General features: G+C 47.3%; 1 pseudogene; it reads right to left on the bottom strand.

The window, feature by feature from the left end:
* Positions 1-907: 907 nt before the first annotated feature.
* LOC140846157 (coiled-coil domain-containing protein 152 pseudogene) overlaps positions 908-22,576 on the bottom strand; it is a 53,292-nt pseudogene continuing 31,623 nt past the window's right edge.

The following is a 22,576-nucleotide window of genomic DNA, read 5'->3' as shown; positions in this document are numbered from 1 at the left end:
GGAGCTCACACACGTGAAGCTCTTACAAAGAGCCTGGCCCTTCACAAGGGCCAGCCCGGCCGAGCTGCCGCTTCGGAATCTCTCCCTCAGTTGCTTCTCATCCAGCACGCCTCCTAAATTTTCATTTCTACTCTATAGATCTCAGATTCCCTTCCCACTCTGTCTCCCAACAACCTCTTAATCTGGAAAGTTTCCCGCTCACTGTCACAGGATCTAAGGACAGGAAAGGCCCTCCTCGGTCCCTCAGCTTCCGCCCCTGCCCCAAGGCAGAGCTCTGTTCACACCGACTCCGACAGATGGTTGTCGTTTCCAGACAGGAAATATTTATGGGCCAAACCCTGGGCCCAGTGCTGCTAGGAATCCACGCCAGAGGCAGGAGCGGCCGGCTGAGCCCCTGCAGTCTATGTGGGAGGACTAGAAACTCAGACGGGGCTGGGCGATGCAGTCTTGGGGCAGAATTTCCTCTCTGGGAAACCTCGGTTGGTGCTCCTACAGCCTTCAACTGACTGGATGAGGCCCACCCACATAATTAAAAGTAATTTTCCCTTAAAGCCAACTGATTGTAGATGTTAAGGACACCAAGATTAGTGTCTGATTTAATGACTGGCTACTGTAGCATAGCCAATTTGACACGTGAAATGAACCATTATATGCAAGCTTTCATTTGTCTTTGTTCTCCCCATTTCACGTCCAGCTTTTCTTCCTGGCTGCCAGCTCTGTGACCTATAGCAACTTCAGGTCCAGCATGAAATGCAGCGGAAATAGCTCTCCACTGACTTCTTCATCAACTACCACCATTAGATTTGCTTTTCACCCCTATAATAAACCTTTCATTCCGTGTCACTTACCATGGTGGGACTCTGTACCTTATCTTCCCATCCAATTTATTCAAGCTATATGCTCTTGGGTGCCATCCACAGGAATGGGTCACATGTCAGAATCTGTTTTAAGGTTACCCAGGAGGATGTCAGGAACATTGCTCATGCAGAAGTGGCTTGCTGGTAGAATCCCCCTCTGATTATGCCAGAGAAGATGCCAGAGGCCACCAGGCATTTCTGGCTGCAGCATGCTTTCAGGAACCGGGCGCTCAAGAAGCCACCCTCGGCAGGGGCTGAGTGCTGAAGTGCAGGAGCCTGGCGGGTGAGACACTGGAACCGGGAAGGGCAAATCTCTTCCTCCTCAGGATCACTTCAGGGTTCTCTACCGGTCAGACTTAACATGCCAGCTGGCAAAGAGGAAATATTTGCAAAGCCCACCCCCACCACATTCTGACACAGCCCGCAGACAAGGGTGACTTTGGAGCTGAGAAGCAATGAACCTGATCACTAGCACAGTCCACTCCTCTGGCTCTTCAGTTTCCACATGCACACTTCTAAACACATTTGAACTTGGACATAACAATGAAACAGAGCTGTGTTGCCACCTAGGCAGATACACCCATTCTCCTTCCACGTGAAGAATTTCTCGCATTATCCCAAGACGAAGAGACCCACAGCGCTAACGGTCACTGTGTCTATCACTCTAGCTGTATGAATGGCTCTCCAACCCATTACAGACCAGATAGGCAATCATCTGTCACCGAAGGATTAAATTACAAAGTTAACCTCCAATAATTTGCATATAAAATAAAAATGGAAAATAGAAGAACTGAATTGGCATATACCAATAAACACATTCACAAACTAAATGAGAGAAAATATGTGAAGTGAGGACAGTCCTGTGCTCTGTGATCGCTCTGGAGGCCATAACTGATACGCATGGCTTCCTTCCTCCACTGACCACTCTGTGACTCCCCCGTGCTCGGGCAGGACCTCAGCTGGCCGGGGTCCTCATCTGCTTCATCTACAAGTTCTTCATCAACATGAGTGACTGAAACTTTGGTTCCTGAAGAATCTGAGTCCTCAGTCACCCTGCCTGTTTTTGGTCATTGTAGTTTTTGATTAACCTTTACTACTAGGCATGGAAGTACAAAGGGGTACCCCCCAAAATCCCTGGGACTCCAGAAATTATCTCCCTTTCCTGCCCTGTGTAGCTGCAACCCAATTACCCCTCAAAATCAGGATCAATCACTCCAGCCAGTAAAGTAACTCCTTTCTATCAGTTCTTTATGCTTTTCTTCATTTAATACAACTTTTTCCTTCATATCCTGATAAAGTTTCCTTATTTCCTTCTTATATCCCTCCTCTTTGATTTTCATTTCACTCATGAGTTTGGCAATATTATTCTTAGATTCCTGTTCATAAGATTTTAACTTTTCTTTCATAAGATCAGCATTGCTTTTTAACTGTTCATTTTCACCTTTCAAATTATGTGGATATTCAATGGTCTGTTGGTGCCCTTTTATCATACTATGAAGAGTAGCACATTCTTCTTTAATAGAGATCTCTCCTTTGTTTGCATTACTTTTAATAAACAGTTTTTTCCAAATGCATATCCACTAAACTGTTCTTTCCATTGGTTTCTATCATTTTCTTTTCTATATGTGCGAAGTCATTTATAAGTTTGTCAAGATTCACACTGCTCATTTTTTTCATACATCCTTGACTGCTTCGATTCATGTCTGCTGTCACTTCCGGTTCTCCACAGTCTCCCTCACAGACTCTCTGGGTGCTGGTATATCAAGTAACTCCTTTTTGTTGAATCAGTGGCATAAGAAGCCCAGCGGCAAGGTCTCATCTTCCAGATTCATGGAATCATAGCTGTCACCCATGTTTGAAGCATTTCCCACTTGGGGACTAGAACCTACAAACCAGCAGAGCTCAAGGATATCTGAATAATGAGCCAAAATTCTGTGTCTGTATTATTGGACATGATAGCAAGAGATGCAACTCCCATGTGTACCCCTTGATTCCCAGGCCCGTGTGCTGGTTATGGGGAGACAGTATCAAATTATGGTCTTTGATTCAAAACATTACACCATCCTTTGAGGATGCTGTCTCACAAAAGATGCTTTAACAGTCTTTAGTAAGTCACTGATCTTCCAGTTAGCCCAGCCACTTCCAGCTGATGGGACTTGTGTTATGACCAGTTAAGTCCACTGGAAGGGCACTGGCCCACTGCTGCACTTTCTTTGCTGAGAAATGGGTTGCTTGATCAGAAGCAATGTTATGCAGAATGCTACGAAGGTGCACAAGGCATTCTGTGGATCTGGGATGGTGCTGCAGATGCACCGTGGGCAGAGAAGGCAAATCCATACCTAGAAAATGCGACTACTCTGCTGATGACAAATATCTGCCTTCTTCCGGATAGAAGAGCTCAATGTACTCCCTGGCAGTGCTCACCCTGGGTGGCTAGCTAGTTACCCCAGGAAATGTCTTATCAGCAATTCAGTATTGGTCTCTGGTGCAGGCAGATTCGGCACCCATTCTCCAGGACAGCAGCGGTGATGGGAAGCCCCCTGCACAGCCACCATCCGGGCCACCATGGCTCCTTTTCCATGGGCCCATTGAACAAGCACTCAGGTGGCTGGGGAAAGAGGCTGAGTTACACCTACAAAGCATATCATTTTGTCCACCTGATGATTAACCTCCTCTACAGTGGATGCTCTTGGGACATGCACTGAAGGCACAGGTATCTTCACAGTTTGTGCCCAAGACAGGTCCATCCACATACCTCTTCCCTAGACTTTCTTGTCACTGATCTTCTAATCATGTTCCTTTCAAGTCCCAGACCCCCAGCCAAGTGTACTGCTCGAAGTTCTGCCCACAGGGTCCGGTCAGGACACAGACACCAGACAGTGGTTCAGATGGAAAAAAACTGAATATAAAAAATTACTGATAGAGAACTGGGGTAATGGGGACTTACTTGGCTAGTAAGAGTTAAAGCAGCCCTAAAGAATGCAGGAAAACAGACATAGGGGGAAGCAATGACCCCCAGAGCTGAGATGGTGCCCTGGTGCCCAAAGAAGAGCCTCCTCCCCAGTCAAGGAGTGGGGTTCGGATCTTGGAGGGGCACAGCCATGGCTCACTGGGCGGCAGAAGAGCCACGAGATGCCTCACTGGTGGGACTTGCCAGGAATCTGCCTTCTGGGATATCAGGAGAAGGTATGCACAGGTTCCTTAGCTCAGAACTCACTGTAAAATCACTTGAGGGCAGGCCAGAGGAGGCCATTCACAGGAGATGTCTTGCTGGTGGCAATCCACTGGGAAGCTTCCAGAGAAGATGCTGGGGGAAGCAGCTAGTCATTGCATATAGCAGGAGCTCCAGAAGCTCTCTTTTGCAGGAGCCAGGAGTGAAAGAAAGGCAACCCCTGAAGGAACCTGTCCCAGCGGAAACCACATGCTCTTTGGACCTGAGCGTTGGAGAAAGCACACTCTTTAGGAGCCCGGTAAATGAGGCTCCCAGGAACCAGGGAGAGAAAATCCCATTTTTCTCCAGTGTCCCTCCAACATCCTTTATTGACAAGGCGTAGTTAGCATCATTCCAGCTGACAGAGGAGAAATATTTACAAATCCCACCTTAATTATCACAGAGCAGACATATAAGGGTGGGTTTGGAACTGAGTGGCAATACATTGATAACTGGCATAGTTGCTAGGAGATGGGGTCAGAGAAGATGGCAGGGAGCAGACCGGCACATGACAGTGCATTACCCTAGGTGTCAGCTGAGTAGGTAGAGCTCTTCACCAGGAGACAGGACTGTAGCAATCAGGAAAGACTGCCTGTGGGAGGCTGAATGTGAGCTTCCCCTACTCCAAGAAGACAACAAGGTCAACCCAAAGCAGGGGCTGCCTGAGTGTTCTCAGTTCTGTTCACGTCTAAGCAAACCCTTACAAAGCAACTCCTGTGGGTCTGACACTATAAACTGAGCACTTCTCCCATTTTCTCAGAAAAATGAGAGCCAGGCTAACAGTAGGCGCTTAATAGCAATCAGCTTTTTGGAAAGACAGAGCTTTCCAGCTCTGCTCATCAGCACGCGACTGCATGTGACTGTGTTTACCCCCAGGTCACCCTTTGCCCTGGAGCCTGCCTTCTCAGAGGCAGAAGCCTCCCACTGACCTCGGCTGTTCCTGGGAACTCACTGTGTGTCTGCAGGCTCCTTCCACACCATAGGAAGCACGCATCCTCCTTAACCACCCTCACTGTAGCTCTGACCTCCTGGGCGCTGGCAGAGGCCCTCCGTCCTCGTGACTAAGCCAGCCTGGAGTACTGGTGGCGGGGAGGGGAGGGGAGGGGAGGGGAGGGGAGGGGAGGAGCAGTCCTCGACACATCTTGGTGCTGGTTCACAGTTCTGGCCTCTCTGACCTTTGCTCTTGGTAAGTCAGACCTTCAGAAGGAGAAATGGAGTAGCAAACAGCCCCGCTGGGATCCCCAGGACTTGGGGCTAAGGAGGCGTGGTCACCTCTGGCCATAGTACTCTCCTTGCAATATTTCCTAGTTGTGGCCTTGATTCCATAAACATCTCAGTTCAGAGCTCACTAAGTGAAACTTTCCAAAAGATCCACAGCTTTCTCCAAAGTCCTCGCGACCCTGGGTGAGCTGCTCACAAAGGCTCTCTTCCTCCTTCCGGCCTTGATTCTCTGGTTCGCCCATCACCTCCTCCACATACGTCAGATTGAGCAGGTGCTGAGTCCCTGCCCACATGGCCATTTTTCTTCTCAGCTTGGCTTCAAGCGGTGCTGCAGCTCTTCCCCCAGGAGCCCAGCATCCCCGAGGAGAGGACAGTCCCACCCTAGAGAGCCGGAGTACCTGGGGCAGCAGCCGATGAAGGTCTACGGCCCCACTTCTTGGGATCTTCTTACAATGCGGATCTGACTTAGAAGGCTTAGAGAAGGCCCGGAGAATCTGCATTTCTAACTCCAAGTAACGCCAAAGCTGCCGAACCACAGACCTCACTTTGAGTGCCAAGCGACTACGGTGTGTGGCTTAGTTAGCCAAGCAGGCGCAGGAACTCACAGTCACAAGTGCCGAGGACGCAGGCCCCAGCAAGGTCTCGGGGGTCAGACAGAGCTTCATGGAGTTGCTGGCGCTGCAGCTGCGTCCCAAGGACCAGGAGGTTTGGAGGGTGGGAGGTGTCCCTGTGGCAGTGCTCTGAACTGGAGGCAGCTCCCTCATCCCCCTACCACCACCACCACAAGCACCGCTCCCCCAGGCCTTGCAGGCCTGCCTGCAGGAGTGCAATCAAGTACATGCTGGGGGCCACAGGCAAGTTCCTCTCCCTCTCTAGTTCCTTCTCTGCCTCCCGAGGGCAGGAGGAGGGCACCCAGGAGGAACCCCTGCCTCCTCTCTCCCCAAGCAATTACGGGCCAACAAGAACAATGGGACTACAGGAAATATAAACATGCGTATTTGGGGAAAAGATGAGCAATCACACAAAAAGGACAAAAGATGAGAAGTCTCTGACAATGACTGGCAGGGGAAGTGGGTGGAAGTGGGAAGGTCTCATTAATTCAGTCTGTGTTTGAATGAGTCCCTGGGGAGCCTTGCTTTTCAGCTTCTTAGGCAAGAGTCTGGCATTTAGCTGCATGGATGTTGTGCTTAGTCCAGTGGGCAAGGCTTGCCCACGCCTAGGATGCTGATGGGTACACACGAAGAGTCCCCCTTCATCCCGCCCACACAACCAGCCTGCTCCAAAGCCAACCTCTACTCAGGACGCACCACCAAGCACACCCCAGCCCCCGGCTCAGCCACACCCCGCCTCAGCCCGCCCTGTCCTGCTGGAGAGCATTAGCCTGTGCCGCTGTGTCTGTCCCCCCCTTCAGAACACTGCTCCTCCAGGACCTCCAGGTCTCAGAGTAACGTCCACAAAGCGGGCCCTCTGCCTGCTGCTTTTCACACTTGCTCATCTGTGGCTCACCTGTTCATGCACTTCCTCTCCTGCTAGGCTCTGGCCACCCCAAGTCAGGCACCAGCCACCGTATCTGGTACCTAGTGGACACTGAACAAACACTCAGTGAAGGGAAGAATGAAGCCCTTTGGATTCATGTCCTTCCCACGAGGGGGTCCCCAGCCAATTGACGCCAGGTTGATCGTTTACAGCAATTTCTTTCTAATTTGTGTTGTTAGTCACAGAACTCTTTTGCTGTCCCGAAGCAATCTTATGCCAGAAACCTGCAGGCCCCCCTCCTAGTGGCTCTTGCAGATGCCGCAACTGCCTAGGGCGAGAGCCACTCACAGGCCAGCGTTTGGCGCCCACCGCCTCTGCTCCATTTTTGCACAAATTGGTGAGCTGGGGACCTTATTGCCCAGTTGTTTGGCTCTGACCAGAATTCAAAGCTGGCAAGGAGTCTGCAGGCTCTTCCCACAGGGAGCTAGGAGGTCAGGGCTTCAGGCTTCAAGCCCTGGGAGAGCACTGGAAGAGAAGGAGGCATCCAGGCTGCGGGAATGGGCCAGCTCGGGCAGCGTGGAGAAGGCCTCCAGGCCCCCAGGGAAGTGGTCCCCGGAAGACCGGCTCATGCCTCTGCCTTCTCCCTCCCCACACTCTGGCTGCAGCCCTCACCCACAGGCTCCAGCAGGAAGGGTCTAAGGACTGTTTACATTCTTGTCATTTTTGCCTGTGTTTAGACTTACTAAAAAAATACCTTGTAAACATTTACAAGCAATCATAGGCCCTCAAAAGATCTCAAATAAACTTCCCAATGAACCAGTCAACTTCAGAGTTCCCATCTCCCCAAGAATCATAAACCCTCAGAGCTGGTAGGTCCTTAAATATCCCAACGTTCTTGTCTTACAGCTGGAGAAACAGAAGCCCCAGGAAGGACAGTGACCTGTCCAAGCTCACAGGGCACTCAGGAGGGCCAGAGCACAGGGCTCCTCCTGTCTCCATAGCCCTGTCTTCCCATTTCATGTGTAAAAAATCTGAGCCCATCAGCATGCTGCCACATGGGCATGTGGTTCTAGTTTTTAAGAGAACGAACTGATTTGAGGTTTCAGAATATTAACGCACTTAGGGTTTGGAGCAGGAATGTGTGTTAAGTGCACATTCTTGGTTGTCAGCCAACCCCCAGCGCCGGGCAGGCTGGCTGCCTGATGTGAAGGCGCTGGGACTCAGCGTGTCGGGGCATCTGCTGCACATCTCCAAGGCACAGGGCCTGAAACCACTCGACCTACAGCGTGCTGCCACATAAAGGGGCTGTACGGGGGCAGCCCCAGGGGCAGGTCCTGGAAGAAGATGACAGGGACCTGTCCTCTCCAGCCAGGGCAAGAGCTGAGGGTCTTCATGCCAGACTCCCCACCAGGGTCTGCACTGAGGGTAGGTGGGAAGGGGGGTGGCTGGAGGACCACTCACACTTCATAAGCCCCTCTATGGACCTAGGAAGGGAGATTGCTGCTGAGGCGACTCACCTCAGGCTGGTGGCCATCTCTCAGAGCCCTCAGAAGGCTCCCCAAGGCCTAAGGCCGGAGAGGAAGAGTCCAGCATGAGGCCAGAAGATACCACGCAGTCCCTAAGCCCTCTGGGCCTCCACCTTGCTCTCCACGCCACCAAAGGCCCTGACTGGAAACTAAGCAAAGCCCTTCCTAAGGCTCCACAGGGGGACTCTCCCATGGGGCTCTGAGGGCCGAGGCCTATGCTCCAAAGAGTCAGGTTTCAGCAGAAGCTGTGGGCTGGGGTTTCCTGCAGTGGGGACTGCTCTGCAGAGTAGAGTGGGCCCCTTGCTGGCTTGGGATGGGAGGGAGGGCCAAGGCTGGTTCGGGAACCTTGGCAAGCCAGAAGGTGACTTCCTCCCAGCCGTGGCTCCGTGCCAAGGCTTCATGGCCCCTCCGCCTGCCCTTGTGCCACAAAGCCCCAGAAGGCCCCCTCTGCACATGCCCGGGGTTGGGTCCTCTGTCAGGCTGGAAGGCCAAGCACTGGGGGAGCTTAAGGACTGCCATCTTGGGCTCTAATAATCTCCCCAAGGTACAGAGATTTTTAAGCAAGATGTTTTTTGCGCAAAGTCATTGACTGCATACCCACACTCTGGTTGTACCTGGCCGTGTGCATGACTGTGCTGTTATGCTCAGGGGGCTACAGACCAGCAGAAGTCCAGTAAGAAGAAGTCTAAATGCGAGGCAGTGCTCTGGACTGTATCATGAACAGGAAAAGGACACTGGTGGAAAACGTGGGAAAATCAAAGTAAAATCTTGAGTTTAGTTAACAGTAATGTATGAAAGTTGGCTTCTTAGTCTTGACAAAGGTACCATAGTCATGTAAGAGGTTAACATTAGGGGAAACTGGGTGAGGGGTGTGTGGGAACTCTCTGTATTATCCTTGCAACTACTCTGTAAATCTAAGATTATTTCAAAAGAAAACATTCATATAAAAAAGTAACCACTGATTGCATAGTCACTATGTGTCAGTCATGGGACTGAATGCTTTTTATGCACTCTCTCATATAGTTCTCCCCAAAACTCTATGGACGTTGCAATTACAATCTCCATTTTAGGCAACTGAGGCCAGACCTGCAGACATCCCGAGTCTAAGTAGGTAACGGGTGGCAGCTCAGAGGTCACCAGCACTCAGAGGAGCAAAAACCAGGCAGCCACCTGTACTACTCTGTGCATAGAAGGACTATTGGATTAACTTGCTAAATGAAAATCCAGGTCCAGGGAAAAGTGAGTGATTTGCCATAAGGCCCCGGAAACCCTTGCCGGGTCTTCTGACCCGCTCCCGGACCTACCCGAGAGGGCTCTTCCTCCCGGTGCAATGTCAGCGGTGAGAGCCGCTGCCCCTCCCTGCAGTGTGCAAATCCTTCCAGCGGGAAATTAAATTCCTTCCTGTTCCCTCCTCAAGGGCCTTGGGACGTAGTCCGCAGAAACTTACCAAGGGAAAATTCTTTCTTCCTTCTCTTTATAAGATTTCTTTTCAAGACTCAAAACACTTCCTAGAGCTCTTTTTTCACACAAACAGAAAACTTGCAGCTATTCCCGAGTCTCTGGTACAGCATGAAGCCCTCCGTCCATCCTGCTGCCTGACCATGCCCATCAGTGTGACTGATGACCCTTGCCCTCCTCTTCCCTCCTTGACCCTGAACTTCACGGCCAGGAATTGCTGTTCAAGTCATGAGATGAAGGGAAAAGGGAAGTACTAGCTTTCTCCCCACCCAGACTGTTAGCCGACATGGCAGAAAGCAGGTCAGTCGCAGGGTTTTCTCTTTTTAGTATCTATGCTCCTCTAGGAGCAGGAAATAAGAATTCTGAGCAGCTACTGGTCAAAGAGGAGCTGCTCAAGAACAAACCCAAGGGAAGAAGGGTGTTTCCATGCGGGGCTCAATGGTCTCTGCTCTGCCCTCAGTTGTAATCATGAGCAAGGTAAGCCAGGCCAGACTGCCTTTCCTGAAAACACTTCTCTAAGAAGGGTTATGATCACAAACAGAACCGGCAGATCTCAGGGGACTAGTGCCAACTGCATCATGGCAGCTCAGGGTGAATGGGAGCTCAACGAATGCGTCAGGCTTTCTTAGTGGCTCCATCAACCTCATTAGGAAAAGATCCCCACTTCATCCTCAAGGTTTTAATCACTTCCTAGTGGTGACTCAGGTAAGCAAGGCCACAGCCGAGATGGTGATGGTCTGTGCGGGTATTTCGGGCTCAGTGAATAATTATGTGAACAAAATAACACGAAGTGGCTGTGAAAAATAACAATGAAAACTCAGTTGACTGGCTATCAAAGGGCCTTTGCAGAAAGGAAGAAACCAGCTGTCAACTCAAAATGCAACGCGAAAGAAATGAACAACCAAAGGAAAAACTGTCTGCAGGTCCTTACCCACAGAATCACGTCAAGGCTCCCATATGCCATTTCACCGGCCGAGTTGTTTCCGTCCCAAACTGGTGTGCCCCTGAGTACTACAGACGGGGCCTTCCGGAGCCGTGGCTGCGTTAGAATGGAGATAGATGGCAGGAGATGGGAAAGCTTATCGCTGCTGCCTCCAAAAGAAGGTATTCTCCCATCAGTAACTGTGCTTTGGTGACTAAGTGACTTCCCTGTGTGTGTTCCCAGCCCATCTGTCAATGGGGTAATGACAATGGAAGGCCCTGGTGGAAGGTGCTTCTTGCAGGTAAAATCATCCCCAGGGGACAGCTTCACTGTCAACACACACCTGGGAAGGTGGCCTCCCAGCAGTGAGGAGGAACAGAAAAATGGTCTTCATTTCATCCTCCAATTTCCTGAGAAAAGCCCTACGTGCTGTGCAAAAGGCGTGGCTTTGGAATACACAGTCAGGGTCCGACTCAGTTCCTTCACTCAGTATCTGGGTGGCTGTGAGAAGGTGACTTAACCTCTCTGAGCTTCCTCATCTGCTTTGCAGGGCCATGGCTAAGACAAGAGATAATTAATATAAAGCCTCCAGCTATGCAGACATGCAGAACAAATGCTGGATTTGCTGTGCATATTAGCAGGTGGTGCTGCCCCCGGCAGGCCAGCCACCTGTGCGCCTGGAGTTCATCAGGGGTCTCGTCTCCATCAACCCCAAATCTGCACCCAATCAGATACAACACTGCCCCAGACCATCAGGGCCCTCCCTGTCTGCTTCACAAAGTCGGACCTGCAGAACCTCAGCTGTCTGTGTCATCTTCCACCACCTTCTTTCAAAAATGCCGTGTTCCCCCCTCAGTGGACTTCTCCTGACATTCCCCCTTCAGCCCTGACATTGTGACAGTTCTGCTAAGGCTGGTCCTCTACTTGAGACGTTTTTCTCCCCATCTACACTTGCTGAAATTCCATTGATCTCCCCAGATCTGTCTCCTAAGTGGTCTTCTATGAAGGGCCTTCCTTAACCTCTTGATCAGAACAACCAGCCTGGCACTTCATAGCACAGTTTTATGTCTACTATCAGTTGTTTATCATAAGAGCTAGATGAGAGTATCTCTCTTCTCTAAGATCAGTCCTCTGGCTTTAGTAAGGACCGTGAGCCCTTCTATTTACTGCTGGATAGCCTAGTTATCTAGTTAGTCAAGTTATCTAGCTCTCTAAACCTCAGTCTCCTATCTATAAAAATAGGTTGATAATCACAGGGCCAAACACACAGAGAGCTCTTGGGAGCATTAAATGCGATTATACAGGTGAAGGTGCCTGGTATATAATGTCCTGTAAATGTCAGTTGTTCCTCTGAGAACTTGAGTTAGTACATGGGGCTGCTGGCTCACTAGCCTGGGAGGGTTAGGCCAAGAACTAGATAGCCTCCACAGAAAGAAATGGTTCCTGGCATGTGAAAATGCTCAGAACTGTTGGCTAAACAGGATTGGACATTTCCCTGTATGAGTTAACCCTTTGAAAGCTGAAACCATGTCTGTCCTGACCTCTCTGAACAATGCTGAATGGTAATAAAGGACAGGTCAGGCCTTCATCAGCTCTTCAAGAAAGTGAGGCCCAGGAGAGACAGGTTACAGTGGGAAGTGCCCTTCTCTGCACTAACAGGGCCCCCCTGGCCGCCCTGCAGCCCTGAAGGGTCTCTTTGGTCTCACCCTCTGCCTTCCACAGCTAGGAAGAATCTGTTCTTGTCCTCCCCCCACTCCCAGGTTCTCCATGTGGGGGCGGCCAAGTGATACTCTGAGGTGCTGACCAGAGAAGGGACTAGAAACACTGCTTGGTTACCTCTTCAAGGGCCTCTGTGTTTAGCCCACAACGGGCAGGGCCACAAATGCATAAGGAACTAGACTTTGTTCTCATGGAAGCTGCAGCTGTTCTCTGCTTTTCCCCACTGCCCGTCAGGAAACAACACAAACGTAATTGAGCAGCTGCGGTTGTAAAAAGAACCTGCCTCAGTACAACACGTTGTGTCCAGCAAGTGTGTGACGCAGGCCAGGTGATGGGAGAGCTAAGACACATCATGGAATGAGTCCGCGCAGGGCACCCCCAGACTGTTCTCTGTCCACTTCCCTGCCTGTGTCATGGGTCTAGGGTGTGCAGTGCTGTCCCCTCCCCCTCCCGCTGGCCTGGGTCCCCTCCCTTGGAGCTTGTATATGAGACAGTCTCTCAATGCCATTGCAGAGGTCTGTGGATACCTGCTTTTCTCTCTCTACTCTGGAACAAGCGCCCATCAGATGCCACAGCTGAATCATGAAGACCTGCCAACAGTTTTCATCCCTCCCCAGTCCCTCTCATGTCCGGAGCTACTTGCTATGGTTGCTATGAGACCGTAGCCAGGTTTGGCCAAACCAGTCTTGCACACGTGTTGTTTTGAAAGATTAGCAAAGAATCCAACACAATATTTCTCCTGGGTTCTTCTTCCAAGCCAACAGAGAAAGAGCTGTTCCCAAAAAAAACAACACATTATTAACCAATGATTAAGAGCCAAGAAAACAATGTAGCCAGCATATTTATTCCAAACAGCTTGTTTAAAATGCAAATTGCAAATATATCTAATCCTACCAGGCTTTTTAGGGAACCACACTGAAGTCTTCTTATAAAGAAAGACACCCTAAGCGGTTTGGGCTCTGCTTGCTAACGGCGGGGACCCAGGTTCTCCCACACCAGGAGAACTTGCTCTGCGCCCAAGGGCCCACTCCCTCGGCCCTGCTACCTCTCACACCTCCACTCAGAGCAACATCCCTTCATCCTTTGCCTTAGCGGTCATCTGGCCACGGTCTGCAGCACCATCCAAGAAGGCTTCTTCTAAACAAGAGCAACTTCCCCACAAGAAGAATGAAACAAGAGCCACTGTGACGGCCTCCATTAATGGGTTTCAGAACTGGCCCCCAAGTGTGTGAAGGGCCAGATCAACTTGAGGTATGAAAACTAAGCAAACTTTCCAGTAGGTCTGGGACATCCACAGCCCTGGAGAAAGGCCCTAATTATACTGCTTCTGCTCATTAAATAGATAAGATCTTAGCAGAGACAAGCTATGTTTTGTCTTCAGGTAAAAACGTAAATCCATCTGGCTCCATATTTTGTAGTCGTCAGTAGCCCGAGGCCATGTGAAATACCCAAAGTTTTCATCTTCCCAGACCTGGGGGGGGAACAGAAGCGAGACATCAACAGGAGAGTTCTGGGGCTGGCAGCACAGTGATGTATTGGAGCGTTCCCATCCCGACAGGGCCCCGAAGCCAAACTGCGCGCTTGGACTCAAGCTTGGACTCAATGAAATACTGAAGCACAAAAAGCCGAAGGAAGAAACAGTCCTGTAGATTATCACAGAAATGACTCCCCTTGGGCAATCAATGGAGAGAAGATACATAGCTTTTTTTTGTTTTGTTTTGTTTTTGAGAGGGCATCTCATATTTATTGATCAAATGGTTGTTAACAACAATAAAATTCTGTATAGGGGACTCAATGCACAGTCATTAATCAACCCCAAGCCTATTTCTCAACAGTCTCCAATCTTCTGAAGCATAACAAACAGGTTCTTACATGGTGAACAAGTTCTTACATAGTGAATAAGTTCTTACATGGTGAACAGTGCAAGGGCAGTCATCACAGAAACTTTCGGTTTTGATCACGCATCATGAACTGTAAACAATCAAGTCAGGTATGATTATTTGTTTGATTTTTATACTTGATTTATATGTGAATCCCACATTTCTCCCTTATTATTATTATTATTACTTTTTTTTTTTTGAGAGGGCATCTCTCATATTTACTGATCAAATGGTTGTTAACAACAATAAAATTCAGTATAGGGGGGGTTCAATGCTCAATGTACAATCATTAATCCATCTCGAGCCTAATTCTCGTCAGTCTCCAATCTTCTGAAGCATAACGAACAAGTTCTTACATGGTGAACGAATTCTTACATAGTGAATAAATTCTTACATGGTGAACAGTACAAGGGCATTCATCACAGAAACATTCGGTTTTGATCACGCATTATGAACTATGAACAATCAGGTCAAATATGAATATTCGTTTGATTTTTATACTTGATTTATATGTTGATCCCACATTTCTCCCTTTATTATTATTATTATTTTTATTTTTAATAAAATGCTGAAGTGGTAGGTAGATGCAAGATAAAGGTAGAAAACATAGTTTAGTGCTGTAAGAGGGCAAATGTAGATGATCAGGTGTGTGCAGAAGATACATAGTTTTAATGGGTCAGCTGACCCCTCTCCCAGGCCAGAAAGGACCAGGGCTCCATGGCAGAAGCCTCTCAGTGCTTCCGGGCTTCTCAGTGAGGTTATCACAAATATGGACTACAGAGTCAATTCGTATTCATGAAAACCTACCTCCTGCGTGGGCAGTAAAGTTCCAACACCCCAGAAGAGCCTGTCACTGCTCAAACGAGAACCTGTTCAATAAAATGTTGCTTTTTCTTGAATTTCCACCCAGCAGAAGCCTCACAAGTCCCTCGCCTCACAGTCAGGACCTTAAACTGTGGGAAACTTAGAAGAGTTTCTTTACAAAGACACTCTCAGTCCTCAGACATCTTTTCTTCCCTCTCTACACTTATTCCTTAAAGCATTTCATTTATCCAAATGTTTCAAATATCTTATGAAACCTATTTCTACATTTATTTCTCCTTGATGGGCCTCTTGCTTGAACCCTAGATCTTAAACCCAACTGCCAACCTGATATCTCAAATTTAACATGTCCTAAAACAAGCTTCTGATCAACTGATTTTGTATATCGGCCCCAAAGCCAAACGCTGCACTTGGGCTACATGGAACACTCTATGATGTACTCTATGTGGTCTATGATGTTGTAAGATTCATTTATTAATTCTTGTATTTTTTTCTGTTAGGATTTTCTACATATAAGATCATGTTTCCAGCAAATGAAGATAGTTGTATTTCTTTCTAAATTATATGCATTTAGTTTTTCTTACTTTATCTCATATCCTTCGAGTCCCCCAGTCACCCGTATGTTACACTGCTTACTATTATCTCATAGGGAAGTGAGTCTCTGTTTAGTCTCCAGTCTTTCTTCTCTCTATTCTTCAGATTGAATCATTTCTATTGTTCTCTTTTCCAGTTCATTGAACCTTTCTTCTGGAGTCCCTAATCTGTTAATCCAGTTCAGGGAATTTTTCATTTTAGATATTGTGCTTTTCAATTTAAAATTTCCATTTGGTTTGTTTTATAGTTTCCGTGTGTTACTTCATTATACCCATCTTTTCCTTTAAGTTCTAGGACATATTCACAGCACCAATTTTAAAATCCTTGTCTACTAATTACAACATCTGTGTTACCTTGGGGTCCTCATTTTTTTTTTCATGACTAGCAGTCACATTTAACTGCTTTGTAGTGTTTTTTTAAATTATATTCTTGACACTGTTGATGGTACCTAGAGAAGCCTGAATGATATCTTCTTTTAAAAAGCATTGCTCTTTGTTCTAGAAGATAGATCTTGATCCTACTTAGTTTGATTTTATTTTCTGTTAGGGCTGCTCTAGTTTTGTTTTTATTTGTTTGTTATGCCTTAGTCTCAGGGTAAGGTCCTTATTCCTAAGATATGATCTTTACAGGATATTAACTGAATGTTTAAAATGCTTATTGTGTTCTCTGTATTCTGACTTGACCATAATTTTGACATCTCCCAGCACTTGAGACCTCTGGTATTTCCATCCAGCCACACTCTGGTAGGTTTTATTGAGTATCACCATATAAAAAAACACCCCAGCCCTCAGCTAAGGACCCACTAGGACTCCCACTTAAATTTCTACAGTTACCTCCCCTCCAATATTCTCCCTCACAACATCTCCAAACTCTGATGTCTGCCGTCATGTCTCAATTTCCATTTGCTATGTTTTATTCAGGGAGAAAAAAAGCTGGTGACAGGTGTCTGTGGAATGTAAAGATTTTTGAACATCACATGAGAGCTATAAGGCTGGGAATTCTCATTGTCTAGCATCTATCTAACTATATAGCCCTTGATACACAAAGTAACTTTCTTCTGATGCTCTTAGGAACATTATAAAGATAAAGTTGGTAGTTAACAGCCCTGACCTGTTCAAATAACTTTTACCTGGAGGAGCATATTAAATGGACTTTTAATTAAATGGGTTGATACCTGAACATCATTTTTTGGTCCATATTTTCCCTCCAGATGGCGTGACTCTCTCCCTATCTAGTTTAAAAATTGCAGTATCTTACCCTTTTTGTTAAAACAAGAACAGATTGAAAAGAGTGTAAGAGTAAAAATTTGAAAGAAATTGAAATCATTTATGTTTAAATTGTGTTTTGTTTTGGTTTTTGAGACCCTGATACCATGTCATTGGCTCTCTTGACAAGACACAGAGGGAGGGTCCATATATTGCGTAGAGTTGAAACAAAGTGCTTTGGGATTTATATAAGGATAATGATGTGCACACATTACTGCACTCCAATAATCTTAGACTATTAGATTTTCAGACTTACTGTTTTGGGTACCTCAATTAAAATATGACATGATACTTCACCAATAGCTTTGTGAGATACATGTGATCGATTTCATCACTATGGTTCTAAAATTTCTTTCATCCTATTCCTGGGGATTTGGTATTTATCCTGCCTTGAGTACTATGACTTAGCAAGTAATACACAATCTGTTGCATGTAACTCAGTAACAAAAGGAGCACAGCTTCAAGGCTAATTTCCTTTATTAGGTCTGGTAAGGCCTTGTTACTCGGACAGTGGTCTGGACCTGCAACAATGACGTCACAGGGTGCTGATTATGAATGAAGAACCTCAAGCGCCATTGCAGTCCTAGCAAATCATTTTAACAAGCTGCTCAAGTGACTTGTTTGCACATTAAAGTTTAAGAAGCATTTTCATATAGCATTTTAATCTAATTCATAAATTAGATTGAAAAACCTTGGTGTTTTGCAACAAGTATGGAATTTTGGTCATTTTTCTGATAACAAATATTTGCTTTACTAATATCAGTTTTATTTACCTCTGTTCTTTTTGTTTCAATAGAAAAGCATCATGTAATATTTTTTAAAATATTCCAAATGTCAATTAAACTTAACATGTGCAGCACAAAAATGCATGTACCTTCATAATCCATTCATGTGAAAATGGGAACAGTGAAGACCGAATTTTCACACATAGAGACAATGACAAGATATCATGGCTACTTCCTGGCTGACAGTGATTGCACAATGCCGTTAATTTCAGGGAGGTAAAAAATACGGAGAATAGAGAAAATGTGCATCCTAAAATTGATAAAGCAGGGTAAGTGATGAAAAATATCCTCATTCTTGATCTAGATTTGGATTTTCTGGCATGAGGAATCAAATACTTTATTACAACAACGAATACAGTCCAAACATGCGGTCAGTCACTGCGGCCTCCTTCCTCAGTAGAGAGCCTCCAACTGGTTTCTCTAAAATTGACAGGAGGCTGGGGAGGCTGCCTTAACTAAGAACAGAGGGTCAAGACCACTAAGCCATTTTGTAACCAAACTTTCTCTTTCTTAGGAAAGGAATTTTCTATGCTTTACGGCATACTCGAGGTTTTTATACCACATTTCTCTTCTCATAGAGAAACATGGAAAAACAATGGTGGAAAAACACATTTTCCAAAGAAGACTCCTTCTAGATTGGGTGAAATTGCTACACTCCTCATTCCAATCTTTAGGATGTAAAAACTAAGGAGTTAGGGACACGAATGAATGAGCCCTTCAACAATTTTTTTTATCAATTTTCCCTAACTGGTTTCAGAGACAGGAGCTCCTTGAAGTTGGGAGTACCTTCCTCTTCTGTGTTTCTCTGTGTATTTTGCAAGTATTGGTTGAACAATCCTTTCCAAGAAATCACAGGAGAGGGGGAGAGGGAGAGGGAGAGAGAGAGAGAGAGAGAGAGAGAGAGAGAGAATGAACTAATCTGGGAGTCTGGCAGCATCCACATTTTTACAAGGCTTCCCTCCCTAGTTCAACTCCAGTAGGAGGCTGTGGTTTCACATTGGCAGAATTAAGCCAGACACTTGGATTATATTGGTTGATTTGCCATTTTCAGAACCAGCATGTGATAGAAAGTTTACTTCTTGCCTGTGTTGACCACATTGATGATAAATTATAACTTCTGAAGGTCGGAGATAGAATCAGCTAAACTCACCGTGTATCATCTCCTAATCTGAGTTGCTATCAAATGCCAGTCAACACAGTCATGAGTAACTGTGTTTGTTAACAGGAGCTACTTGTAAAGGTCGTCTTCATGCTTTCTCCTCCGGTCCTAATGGATACTCACTCTTCCTCCCCCTCTGCACTCACACAGTAGAGAACACGGAACATTCTTCCTCCGTCTCATGGGAAGCAGACCACACTTCATCAGAGATACACAGCACGGTATGGTTTGGCTAGCAAGAGCCCACGTGTTTTCTGGTGTGTGAATATGGTATTGCTCAACATCAAGGGTAATGGATGTTGAAAATTGGCACCAGAGTCCATCTAAAGACTGGCTACTGTGCACGCAGTTGCTACAGAGGATGTTTCTAACGCAAGAACTATGGGCTTGTTCCATTCCACATGCTGAGCTATTGATCAGATTAACAATGGTGCTGCTAAATCTCCCGGCTGTCACTGAAACACGGGCGGATTTCTGCAGACGTGTGTGTGACAGAAGCTGCCCAGAGCTTCCTGGGGGAAGTGCTCTCTGCTCCAAGAAGTTGGCCATGTTAATTGGTCCCTTGCCAGAGCACAGACACCAGAACAGCAAACCACAAACACTACAGCAACTTACAGATGACTGCCACTGAGGCTTAAAATTTCATGTCACCTTTGACCAACTAGTCAGCAGTGACCTTTCCACTTGAAAACCCCAAAGCACATTCTTTGCCCCTCCTTATAAAACAAAGCACTTAAGAGTACTGATTGATTTGTTTCTCTCCCTCACTAAACAGTAAGCCCCTTAAGAGCTTAGACTGTGTCTCATTCATTACTTCACCGCAGTGCGTAGCCCAGGGCCTGGCACCACGTAGGTTCCCTGTTGTGTCTGTTGAGAGACATTAATTAGAAACATAACATGCTAGCTGTGAGGTAACCTATGAGTGAACAATCAGGAGGTCGGTAGAAGACCATTATCCAAGACTGTAAGTAATAATTGCTCTTTTTAACTAGAATAATTCACCTGTAATCCTAAAGTCCCTCCTGTTCCTTAAATATTCAAAGAAATAGGGACCAGAAATGAGAGCTGGAAAAGAGAACTGGTTAAAATGAAAGAATAACAGATTCTGGTTTGATATGATTTCCTAACATTTGCTTAGGGATGGACTTGTTTGGCTCTCAAAGGGAGGAAGAAATCGAAGAGGCCCAATGCGGGAGGGAGGATGGGCCCCGCCAAGAGGTTACGGGTTTCCTGTCTCCACTAGAGGTCAACGGTATAGAGGGTCTGCCTTGTATTTCCTTGTGAGAGCTGGCTCTAAGTATCTTCCCAACTCCCTACTCAAAGATGTCGTGTTGATAGCTTGAAATCAACCACAGGGAGAGTATTTACATCATGGAAACTGGCAAGCTACAAATCAACATGTTTTTATTTTCTCCAGAGATCCAGTTGTTAAACATTTACCAGCACATCGCTGATTAAAGGTTAAATGACTAGTATTGAGGGAATTTGTACATAAGGTCCTACATTGCAATGTGGTTGGCAAGATAAACCTTGTAGTCTCCGCCAGCACAGGTTATGAGCAGCCTCTCTTGTCCCACCTACAGGGGCCCCATGCCTGGCACTGTTGTTTTCGTTGCCCCCACTCCCAGGTCCCAGGCCTGGTTACTCAAACTGTTATGGACTTAGCTAGACGTCTGGCTCCCCAACACCACCACCACCACCATTACCACTGGGCCCCAGCTAAATACATTTGCATCAGTGCCCGGCAGGCAGCGGTCACAGCCCCAAGCTGGCAGACTTCTCGAGATAATTTCCTGCTCTGACGCATGAAGGGGCCCTGCACTCCACATGCTCCTGCACCAGCAGAAGCCAGAGGGCAAGGTCACAGCTGCTAGGGTTTTCCTGTAGACAGTGGGTGCCTCCTGAGCGCCACCCTAGGGACCCTCTTCCCATGAGGAACAGAGGCACGTAGGGTCACCAGGAGGGAAGGCTGAATACCAGAGACAGAGACACAGAGAGAGGCAATTAGTTGTCACAGAACTAAGCTGCAACAAGAGCATCGCTCACTGCCTGGGGACGCCTGGCGTCCTCCCGTGCGTAAGGAATTCATCTGGCTCACAGTGGTCTTCAAAGCCCCAACACGCCTAGAAAAAGGAGTGTTGCCACGCAGCCATGGCTACTTGCTCTCTCTTTTCTGTGTATAGTCTAGGCCTGGCACGAACTAGGTACTTAGCAAGTATTCACTGAGCGAGCAAACCAGGCAACCCCTGAAGCTCTGTCCTGGGCGCCTCAGATTCCACCCCTCTTTGCAAACCAAAACAAGGCCATCTCCTCCAGAATGCCTCTCCAAACGCAGGTATCGCGCATACCATCAGCCCAGGGCGCCACGGACCCCCAAACCACTCCATTTCCCCCCGCAGTGGGAGTCAGCCTATAGTAACCGTCCACTTGGGCTGGTCTTGGCTTCCTGCGCATGGACTCTGCTTCTTCAAGGAGAGCATGTGGTTCTTGAGGGCAGGGCTTGAGCTTCCTCTTTCTCTGGAGTCCTGCTGTGGTGTCCAGCTCAAGATTAGTGGTCCCATCAGCCCAGGATGCTTGGTCATTGGCCAGGACCTCCATTCACGGAATCACAGCTGAGCTCTGGAAGGTATGTGTCCCCACCTACTCTTGAATTGCTTCTCCTATGGGATTTTGGAAGAGGCACCTGTTCTTTGCCTTTGTAGGTCACATGGGGTTGCAGAATGGACCCTATCCAGCATCGTCTCCCCAAAGGTAAGAGAAATGCCACCCACATCCTTAATGAGGAAGCAGCACAGCCCACAGGCCAAGCACGCATAGCGCCCCCGTCAGCCGGGTGACACGGCATCGGCCTTGTCTTCTTGCCTTGTTCTTGGACAGACAACTGGACTGTATGGAAAAGCAGTCGTGGGCAAGGTACCCCCACAGAACAGCAATGAAAGCAGCATAAAGCTCTTGGCCTTCCCCAGGTCCAACTCAGTGTCAGAAAACAGCTCAAGCCTGGGAGGAACGGGTAGGCTCTCCCTGTCAGCGAGAGACTTCAGAAGTCACATGGGAAAATGTCAGCCATTGGCCAACTTCAGATTTAAATTCACTTCCAAATTCCTTTTAGAGCTCATAATGTTTATGCAGATTCTGAAACTGCTCAAGCAAGATATTCACCACTTCATTGTATAGAAATCTAAATCCAGGAGAATTAGTTCTTATTGCTGATTCCAAACTAAGTACCACAAGAGCCGATTTGCTTTGTTCAAAGAAACACAATGATTAGACCATCTTCATGTCTACACGTCTGTCTCAGTGTACTTGGGCTGCCATGACAAGACACCGATGAGTGGGAAGCTTATACAATAGAAGCATATTTGTTCACGGTTCCAGAAGCTGGCACCGAGAGACCAGGGTGCCAGCGCGGTTGGGTCCTGGTGAGGGCCTCTTCCGGGCTTGCAGACACCAGTCCACCTCATTGCTGTGGCATCCCATTGTCTTTCTTCAGTGCGTGTTCTCTCTCTTCCACTTCTTATAAGGCCACCAAACCTGTTGGATTGGGACCCACCCTCCTGATCTGACTTAGCCTTAATTAGCTCCTAAAAGCTCTGTCTTCAAGTGCGGTCATATTTGCGTTAGGGCTTCAACCTATGAGTTTGCAGGAGGAGCACACAATTCAGGCCACAGCAATGGCTTTGA

Source organism: Manis javanica, chromosome 14 (assembly GCF_040802235.1).
Source record: "Manis javanica isolate MJ-LG chromosome 14, MJ_LKY, whole genome shotgun sequence".
NCBI lineage: Eukaryota > Metazoa > Chordata > Mammalia > Pholidota > Manidae > Manis > Manis javanica.
The sequence above is the reverse complement of the archived record's forward strand: the minus strand, read 5'-3'. Positions and strand labels throughout refer to the sequence as shown.